This window comes from Canis lupus, chromosome 35, assembly GCF_011100685.1.
Source record: "Canis lupus familiaris isolate Mischka breed German Shepherd chromosome 35, alternate assembly UU_Cfam_GSD_1.0, whole genome shotgun sequence".
Classification (NCBI taxonomy): Eukaryota; Metazoa; Chordata; class Mammalia; order Carnivora; family Canidae; genus Canis; species Canis lupus.
In genome coordinates, this window is record NC_049256.1 from 10552040 (window position 1) to 10563207 (window position 11168).

Here is an 11168-nt window from a genome sequence, read left to right on the forward strand (position 1 = left end):
CACACACACATACACATACAAGGGGACACAGACATATAGCATCATGCCTGGTGAATATCTATTAATCCTTTTATCAGGATCAACCTTAATTCCTATGAGAAGTCCTTTCTGCTTTCCTTTAGATAGATGTTTTTTCTTTATGTTCCCATTATATCCCATTTTTCTTCTATCATAGCACTTACTCATATTAAATTACAATCAAGTATTTAATGCCATTTCTTCTCTACTGGGCAATAAACATTGAAAGAGAAGAAAAGATTCTGGGGCTCCATGCAGGGCTCAATCTCACAAACCTGAGATCATGACCCAAGTGGGAACCAAGAGTCAATTACTAACTGACTGAATCATCCAGGCACTCCAACATTCTCAGTATATTTTTTTATTTTTACCATTCTTGTAAGTATGTAGTTGTATATTATTATAGGTTTGATTTGCATTTCCTGAATGGCTAGTAATGTTCAACATCTTTTCATGTAATTATTTGCTGCCTGCGTATCCTCTTCAGTCAAATGTCTCTTTGTATCTTTCATATATTTCTAGTTGGATTTTCACGTTAAACTGTAGACTTTGGTAGTTCTTTATATATTCTAGATACTAGTTCTTTGTTTAGTGGAATGGAACTTACCTTTACCCTCTTAGCATTTTTTGGCCAGGCCTGCATATTAAAACAGACATAAAGCAGATTAACAGGAAAGAGACATACAGATTTATGTAAGTTGAACATGACACAGAAACCCTCCTAAGGAAACAAAGACCGAGAGAAATGGTGAATTCTACAGGCTTTTTAGGTTGAAGGAAAAGGAGGTGACCATGAAAAAGTAAATGAACTATGTGAGAAAGCTAACAGAAAAGGAGAATTATGTTAACAGGGTCTCTATAGAAAGAGACCTTTCTATAGAATTATCTCTTTCTATAGAATTATCTCGGTCTCCACTTCTTGATGATAAGAACATTACTTTCTTTCTAGTACAAGAAGGGCACTTCCACATGGAAGTTTTTATCCCCTGTTTCCAGGAGGAGGAGATTAGAATGCCTTTCCTGCATCTGCTGTTTTTTTATGTGCCTTTAGCTCCAAGTTATCTTTATGCTAAAAATAGCATATATTAAGGTGGCCTATTCTGTTCCTCTTGCAGTTGGATATGTGGTTTGCAATATTTTTTCCCACATGGGAAATTGGTTTTTTGTCCTTTTCATCTGGGCTTTCACAGAGTAAAAATAATAATAATAATAATTTTGATTAGGTCTAATGTACCAAGTTTCCTTTTAGGATCAAATTTAAGAACTCTTGGGGCAGCCCCGGTGGCGCAGCGGTTTAGCGCCACCTGCAGCCCAGGGCGCGATCCTGGAGACCCTGGATGGAGTCCCACCTCAGGCTCTCTGCATGGAGCCTGCTTCTCCCTCTGCCTGTGTCTCTGCCTCTGTCTCTCTCTCTCTCTCTCTCTCTTTCTCTCTCTCATTCTGCATCTCTATGAATAAATAAATAATATCTTTAAAAAAATTAAGAACTCTTTGCCTAGAGAAAGCTCTCTAATATTTTCTCTTATTTTTTTCCCAAAAGTTTTAGAGTTTTACATGTTACGTTAATTTCTATGGTACAATCTGAGATGATTTTTGGGTCAGATGGGAATTTTAGATAGGGGGGTTTTTGTTTGTTTATTTTGGCCTTTGGATATCCGCTTATTTCAACACCATTTTCAGGGCTATCTTACTCTGAACCTTTGTCACAATTAGTTGAACACATTTATGTAACTTAATTTCTGGTTACTTGATTCCATTTCATTATCAATGTGTCTTTTCTCCACCAAGATTGCACTGTTTTAGGTACTGCCACTCCTTAGTAAGCTTTGATATTAGTAATCTGCCCTATCCTATTCTTATTTGTCTAAATTATTTTTTGTCGAAATTGCTTTAGCCATTCTTAAGGTCTGTGGTTTTCCAGACAAATTTTGAAATAGGCTTATCTGTTCTATCAAAAGCTTTCTTGGATTTAGATTGGAATTGCATCAAACCTATAGATAAATTTGGAGAGAATTGGTATCTGTATTATTTAAGTTTTCCAATCCATGAACACCACAGACTACTCTGGGTTTTTCTTTTTTGATATTCTTTGATTTATTTTATCAGCATTTTGTAATTTAAATCATCTTCATCCTGTACATGTTTCATTGGATTTATACCTACATGCTATCTTACCCTTGGGGCAATTTTAAATGATACTGCATTTTTAAGTTTTTGTTTATATATCTTCATTGTTAGTATATAGAAATTCTATTAATCTGTGTGCATGTCTTTTGTATCTCACAACCTTGCTGAAATCACTTCTAATTTCTTAGAGTAGTGTGTGTGTGTGTGTGTGTGTGTGTGTGATCCTTCAGATTTTTTATCATGTCAGCCACAAATTGAGTGCATTTTATATCTTCTGTTCCAATGTTCATGCCTTTTATTTCTTTTTCCTGCCTTACTGTAATGACAAGAACTTCTGTTACTAAGTTGAATAAAATAGGTTAGAGTGGGCATCCTTGACTTACTCCTGATCTTAAGGAAAAAAGCATTCCAATTTTTTTGCCATTAAGTGTGATTAAATATAATGTTAACTGTGTAGGTTCCTTTGTAGACATGCTTTATCAAGTTGAGGTAATTCTCTATTTCTAACTTGAGAGCTTTTATATGATTTGATATTGGATTTTGTCAAATGCTTTCTCTGTATCAATTGTTTTGGTAATATGATTTTTCTTCCTCAGCTTCTTGAGATAATGGATTTTATAAGTTGATTTTCAAATATTGAGTTAGCTTGGCATACTTGGAATAAATTCTGCTTGGTCATGGTATATAATTTTTTTATACATTGTTGGATTCAGTTTGCTAATATTTTGTTACTGAAAACCATGTGGGCCTGGAGATTTCTTTTTCAGGAGCTTTTTAAGTACAAATTCTATTTACTTGATGATTATAAAACCATTCAGATTGCCTACTTCATTTTGGCTGAGTTTTGATAGTTTGTGGTTTTTAAGAAATTGGTCCATTTCTTCTAAGTTGTTGAATTCGGTTCCAACCTACATACATCATTGAATTTGATGTGGTTTTCTTGTAAGCAGTATGCAGTTGGGTTATTTTTCTAATCCACTCTGCCAATTTGTCTTTTGATTGGTGTTTAAATACTTGCATTTCAGGTTATTACTGATATGTTTGTGCTTATATCTGCCACTTTATTATTTGTTTTCTCTTTAATTTCCTCTGCTTTGCATTCATCTGGTTTGTGTGTGTGTGTGTGTGTACCTGTGAATTATTTAAACAGGTTTTTTTTTTTGTTTTTTTTTTTTAGGATTCCCATCTTAATATATTTATAGGCATACCTCAGAGATATTGTGGGTCCAGTCCCAGACCATTCCAATAAAGTGAATATCGCAAAGAGAGTGAAATGAAATTCTTGTGTTCCCATTGCATATAGGAGGTATGTCTGCATTATACTGTAGTCTATTCGGTGTGAAATAGCATCATGTCTAAAAAAATAAACAAACAAACAAAAAACAATGTACAGGGGAATAGGAGTTACAGGCTTCAAGTTACAAAATGAATAAGTCATGAAGATGAAAGGTACAGTACGGGACAATAGAAATAAAAAAACAATATACATACTTGATTAAAATTACTGTATTGCATGGTATTGTAATAGTGTTCCATGTTGACAGATGGTAGCTACCCCTTTGGTAACATGTAGAGTTGTCCAATCACTATATTGTACACCTGAAACTAATGTAACAATGTGTGTCAACTATACTTCAATTTAGTATAAAAGAAATAACCTTATAATATTAAAATTAAAAAAAATAATATTAAAATTTATTTTCTTGTGTATTTATTTCCCTAAAATGACTCTAGGCCAGATCATTTATCATAAGAGCTACAAGTAAATGTACTAAGAAAATAATTATATTTTAGATATTTAAAAAGCATTTTATGAAATATTTACGAATATGAATTGATAAACATGAAACTTATAAAGTTTTGAAAAATATATAAGAAATGATTGTTCATATCTCTATTTTTAATTAAGACCAATAAAAAGTAAAAAATGCAAAAATAAAATAGAGAAACAATATACATACCTTGATTTAAAAATACCTTAGTGTTTAAAAATGTGCTGACCATCATCTAAGCTTTCAGCAATCATCATACTGATCATAGATCATACATCAAATATAATAATAATGAAAAGATTTGAAATAGTGTGAGAATCACCAAAATATGACACAGAGCCATGAAGTGAGCAAATGCTATTGGAGGAATGGCACCAAAAGACTTGCTCAATGTAGCGTTGTCACACATCTCTGATTTGTAAAAAACACGGTATCTGCAAAGTGCGATAATGCAAACCACAATAAAACAAGCTAAGCCTGTATAGTGAGTGCATCTCTCATGTTTTTCATAGGGGTTGACTAAGTACTAAAATTACTTGTGTGCATTACTTGTGAAAGTCTGTAGGAATGAACATTTTACTACCCCCACGTGAGGTGTGCAAACCTCACTTTGAGGTCCTTTTTCCTTAGCATTGTTTTAGAAAAATAATATATCATTGTTTTAGAAATCAGCTAATGTTAAAATTTTTGTTTCAATCATCGCTATTTCTTTCTTCCCGAGGTTTCAAGATGCCTCCCTTTAACATTTCTTTTCTGTATGAAGAATTTGCATGAGCCAAGCTTTAAAGGTAATCTGCTAGAGACAAATCCTCTTTTTTAAAAAAGATTTTTAATTATTTATTTGAGAGAGATCCAGGGAGAGAGAGCATGAGTGAGGGGAGAGGAACAGAGAGAAGCAGGCTCCTTGCTGAGCAGGGAGCTAGATGCAGGGCTCCATCCCAGGACCCTGGGATCATGACCTGAGCTGAAGGCAGATGCTTAACCAATTGAGCCACCCAGGTGCCATGAGACAAATCCTTTTTGTCTTCATTTTCTCATAATTCTTGAATGATAGCATTTCCAGATATAGAATTCATAGTTGACAGTTATTTTCTTTCAACATTTGGCAAAACACTGTGCTCCTTCCTTTTGTCCTCTGTGGTTGGACAAGAAACCTGATAGATTTCCTGGAGGTAATGAACCATTTTTCTATGGCTGCTTTCAGGATATTTTGTCTTTATCTGTGGTCTTCAAACCTTTAATTATAGAGTGTCTTTGTGTAGATTTCTTTGGGTTTAATCTGTATATAGTTTACTCAGTTTCCTGGATCTGAATGTTGGGTCTTTTGCCAAATTTTGGAAAGTTTCAACCATTATTTCTTCTTTTTTAAAAGAGATTTTATGTATTTATTCATGAGAGACACAGAAAGAGAGAGGCAGAGACATAGGCAGAGGGAGAAGCAGGCTCCTTGCAGGAAGCCTGATACTCCATGATCATGCCCTGAGCTGAAAGCAGACGCACTTAACCGCTGAGCCACCCAGGCATCCCTTATTATTTCTTCAAATGTGCTTCAACTCCTTCTCTCCTTCAGGAACTCTGCTGATACAAATGTTGGCTCTTTCACTGTTGTCCCACAGATTCTTAAGGCTCTGTTCAAGTTGTTTTTTTTTTTTTTTTTTTTTGTCTTTTATAATTTGTTATTGTATTTTTTAGTTTTTATAGTTTCCAATTGGTTATTTATAATAATCTCTATTTCTTTGCTGAGTTTCTCTTTTTAATTTGTTTCAAGATGATTTGTAATTAGTTGTTTAGGCATGCTTATGACAGCTGCTCAAAAGTGCTTCTCAGATCATTCCAACATTTGACTGATGATCAGTACTGGCATCAGTTGATTGTCATCTTATTCCAATCGGAATCTTCTTGATTGCTGATTTTTATTATGTCCTGGACATTTTATCTATTATGTTAGTAGGACTTTGGGTCTTACTTAAATATTTTATCTTAGCAGACAGTTTAGGTTTAGCATATGAATCTTGCCCTACATTTGTAGGATGTGGTTTCAATGGCAGTTCCTGTTTCTCAGCTTCTGTGGTATTATTTCATCCTGTTTGGTTTACCTGGGGCTATTGGGGCTCCTCCTACTCTCTGCTGAAGTTGTTTGAAAAGGATTGTTCCCAGACAGTTTGGTGGGTATTTGCCTGTAAGAAAGGGGTACACAGGATATCCCTAGAGGTGCCTTTCCAGTTGCCCTCGAGTCTCTTGGCAGAGGAGGAAAGTCTGGGCCCCAGGGACAAGGATGCTTCCTGGATGAGGCTGCCTGCTGTGGCGGGGTATTTTCTGCCCTCTTTGCCCACCCAGCTTAGTATGGTATCTCTTAGTGGAAAAGAGAGACTCAAGCTTGACAGGGAAGGGTGTGCTGCTTCTGGTCACTTATTTCTGGCACAGGTTCCAATCAATCCTTCCTGTTGGTGGTGAATTAGGGCTCATCTGACAGTGTCACAGGACTCCCATCTTGTCTTTGGGAGGAAAGAGTCTAGTGGGGATGCCATCTATGGCTAGATTTGAAGAAGGGAAATTTCATATCTGGGTGGTATTTCTCTGGAGGTGAGGGGACAAAGCACCCTACTACTTTGCAGTTCTTTCAAAATTCTCCTTTGGTTGTTATTAGTGCCATCTCCAACGTTTAGAATTGGTCATCTTGTCCCTGAAATTATATTTGCATTTTTTAAAGATTTCATTTGTTTGTTTATTTTAGAGAGAAAGTGCACATGAACAGGGGGAGAAGCAGAGGGGGAGGGAGAGAGAATCTGAAGCAGACTCCCTGTTGAGCACAGAGCTTGATTCCATGACCACAAGATCATGATCTGATCCTAAAATAAGAGTCAGACCGAGCCATCCAGGTGCCCCTATTTTTGCATTTTAAAACATTGCCCTTGAACAATTTTGGTTTACAGAAAAATTTAGCTGAAGGAACAGAGAGTCCTCATCTACTCCTCTGGGTTCTCCTATCAGTAACATCTTGTTAATATGGTATGGTGGGTCTGTACAATTGTAGGGCCAATATTGATACATTGTTATTAACTAAATTCCATGGTTCACAATAGGATTCACGCTTCATTTTGTACATTTTATAGATTTCTTATAAATATATAATAGCATGTATTCACCTTTTTAGTATCATACAAGATAACAGTTTCAGTGCCTTAACAATCCCCTATGCTTGAGGTGCTTGGGTGGCTCAGTCTGTTGAGCATCTAACTTCAGCTCAAGTCATGATCACAGTGTCCTGGGATAGGGCTTCAGATCAAGCCCCACATCACATCCCACATCAGGCCCCTTGCCTGTGCTGCAATTAGCAGGGAGTCTGCTCTCCTTCTCCTTCTCCCTCTGCCTCTCCCTTCCTCCTCTGCCCCTGCTCTATCTCTCTCTTTTTAAAATAAATAAATAAAATCTTTTAAAAAGAATACTTATTCAGCTCTCTCTCTCTTAACCCCTGGTAAACCACTGATATTTTACCACCTCCATATTTTTGTCTTTCTACAGTCATATATTTGGAATCATGTAGCATGTAATATTTCCATATTGGTATTTTCATTTAGTAATATACACTTAAATTTCCTCCAAGATTTTTTTATATTTGCATGGTTCATTTTTTAACACTGAATAATATTCCATTATAAGGATATATCATGGTCTGCTTATCTACTCAGTTTTTAGGACATCTCTATTGCTTTCAAGTTTTATAATTTGTAATAAAGCTGCTATAGACATCTATGTGCAAGATTTTAGAGGGGACATAAGTTTTAACTCATTAGGTAAATACCAAGGAGCATGATTGCTGGATTGTATGATAAGGATACATTTAATTTTATAAGAAACTGCCTAACTAGATCTCAAATAGCTGTTCCATTTTGCATTCCCTCTAAATGACTTATGGACCAGACAAAAATGGTGAAAATCTGTAGGAATCTGTAGTGATTCTTAAAGTAGAAATACAATTTTTCTGAAACTTTTATACTATTTAGAATGAGACCTCTGGCAATGACTAGAAAAATAAGAGAACATGGAAGAAAACAAGAGAAGACTAGTAATTATAACAATGATATCAGTGGAAGGGAGGAAAATAATTTTCCCTCTACTCTTCTGCATCCTTAGATGCAGATCCTGAGACCCCTATAATAAAAGATTAATATGAGAAAAACACAACAAAAGTTTATTAGCATGGATACCTCCTGTATATGTGGAAAGATACCAAGGGAAAAATGAGTAACTTCCCAAGGTGGCTTAGAATTCAGGATTAAACACCATATTAATAGGGAACAGGAAGGAAGAAAAGAAGATGCAGGTCTCTTAGGAAAGAGTGAATGAATGTCAAGAAAGATGAATAGACTAAATCTCCCCTGGTTGATGAATCTTCCAGGAAGGTGATCTATGGCAATTGAGTTCTCTTTGGAGGCTCTTGTCTTTGGGCAGGTAAGACAAGTTCAAAGAGAGCCTCTCCCTGAATTTACTATTTTGCAAATGCTTTCAGCTTAAGATAATCAATATGCCAACGTATCATAGTTTGGAGTGGCATGTCTTACTACTCTTCATCAGCAATATCAACCACTTCCATGTGAGTAATAACCATGAACTCAGCTCACATCACGTACTAGAAACTACTTATTGTTGTCTACATCTCATTTAATTGTCAGTACACACACTGTGTATGATAAATATATCTAATCTATATAAAATGAACTCCTCCTAACAAAGGAAGTGTTGTTATTCCATTTTATTGGCCAGGATATTAAGTCTCAGAGAACTTAGTTAGTTTACCCTAGTTCTCTTAGTTATGAAGTCTTCACACAAGGATTGAACCCTGAACCTTTAGTCAGGAAGTGAGTCAGGAGCAGGGAAGGTTTCCAGCCTCAGAGGTGAATATGGAGCACCAAGTAGTAAAGTAGCTAGAAGTCCTACCCTACATATGTTGTGCCAAATTACTAGGACCTGGGGGAGGATGTTTTGTTGACATATAGGACCTGAACTTGCTGCAACAGGCATATCTGATATATTATGAGGCGACAAGACTAATGAGACACCCCCACTCACTGCATGCAGATAGGGACCTCCTTCAGTGGATCCAAGCCAGAGTTGGTCAGGACACGCTCCAGAATGTGGCAAGAGCAGGCAGCAATTGGCTTTAGGACTAATAATGATTAGTATCAAAAATGATTTCATTTAAACTTTAATCTAATTTTTAAAGATAATATCATTATGTTAAATGTAACGATGAGTAATAGCAATAGCTTATTATTTTAAAATAATAAGTTTTCAGGTCATTGGTTTATAGAAAAATACAAGCTGAGCCAATGTTCTGAAGAAAAAAAAATGATTCATTTCAGAGCTTTCTTTCTTTTCATTTTGATTCATGAAGTCAAGTCTCGTAGGGAGGTGATTGTTCACATCAACTAAAGAGAAAGCATTGGAAATGAGATAAGAACTGAAGAGTGCATTTGGAGCTAGCTTGCCCAAGACTGTATTTTTTTTTTGTCTTAAAAATCTATTAGGATTCCACAATTGTATACATTTCACTGTTATTTTTATTTTATAAAATAGAAAATGATTACAATTTTGTGTAATGTATTGTACAGGTTTAATAGGATTGCGCTTTTGCCAAGTACTGTAGTAACAAATAAATGCAATAGAAAATTGCTGACTCCATAGGAACCTGCTAGTTCAACATAAATGCTTTCTGTAAATGAATCTAGCGTAATTTCCCTATACATCTTGACTACTGCTTTCAACTCTGCTCACAGGAGAGCAGTTGCACAGTGCTGGCAAGAATTCAGACTTTTGCCTTTTCTGTGCATTTACGGCACAGCAGTTCAGACACATTGGCTACAAATATGGCAAAACTCACCAAAGGAAACTGAGACAAAATGCTGACTCTGGATTTGGGTGTCTTCCCAAAAAGCCTATTGCCAAGAATCTACAGGTGCATCATACATGAGAACGTTCACACAGCACCCGAAAAGGGCAATTGTTTCTGAATCCATTCCCTATTTGAGTTGTAGTATGGTTGAGCAGTTTTCAATGCGGCACTCTTTTGCTGTATTAACAGTTCTCGTGTGTTCAAAGAGGTGTTATATTTTCCTAAAAGTCCTAAAGCATGAAAAATCAAAGAAATTCAGTATGTGAACAGAAGTGGTAACAAATACTAATGTTTTCAATATATATTTAAATGATATGTAATCATTGGTAGCGGCTAGATGGAAGAAAAGTTTGGACAGTAAAAAACAAAAAAATAATATATACATTCAATTTTTATTACATAGTTTGGGCAGCGAGATGCACATCTTCTTGGCAGCTTTGCAGTAATATCTCTCTGGAATTAAAAATGACTAGAACGGTACAGAAATTTAGAAGAAATTCATTCAGGGGAAAAGTGCCAGTACAGTTGACTCTTGAAAACATGGGGGTTAGAGGCACTGACATCTCACACAGTCAAAAATCCATTTATGACTTGTGAGTGCCCAAAATCTCAACTGGTAATAGTCAGCTGTTGGCTAGAAGTCTTAGCAATAACAAAAGCAATTGATTGGCACATATTTTGTATGTTATATGCATTAACTGCACTCTTACAATGAAGCAAGCTAGAGAAAAGAAAATGTTCAGAAAACCATAAGGAAGAGAAAATACATTTATAGTCCTATACTGTATTTATTGAAAAAAAATTTGCATCTCAGTAGATTTGTGGAGTTCAAGCCTGTGTTGTTCCAATGTCAACCGTACTTGGAAATCAAACAGAGAACAAAAAATAAGAGCAGAAAATCACGCATCGAATCTCAATCATTACACACATTTACTGAGTAGTCCTCATGTGTGTGATGTTGTGCTGGGTTGTTGGCATACAAAGGTGACTATGTCTGGTTCTTGATCTGAAGACCCTTATTGCATAAAAGAAATGGGTTCAATAGGAAAGGTGAGAAGTCATTAGAAGATAATTACATTGTAATGGATTAACCATGATCACACAAGTGCATGAAATAGATTGTAGGAAATCTGAGCCAGGCCACCTAATGCTGCTGGGAGGTGAAGATGGGACAAGGAGAATATTCCAAGGATAGGAAACCATATGAAGGAAGACATGGAGTCAAGAGGGAGCCTGGCTAAGGCCTCTGTTATCTCTGTGAGGGAGACAAAAAGGGAGGTAACCACTCTCCCACCCTGATGCTGGCTTGAGTGGAGGGCTATGGGTGGGTGACATTCATGGAGATGGAACTCATCCAA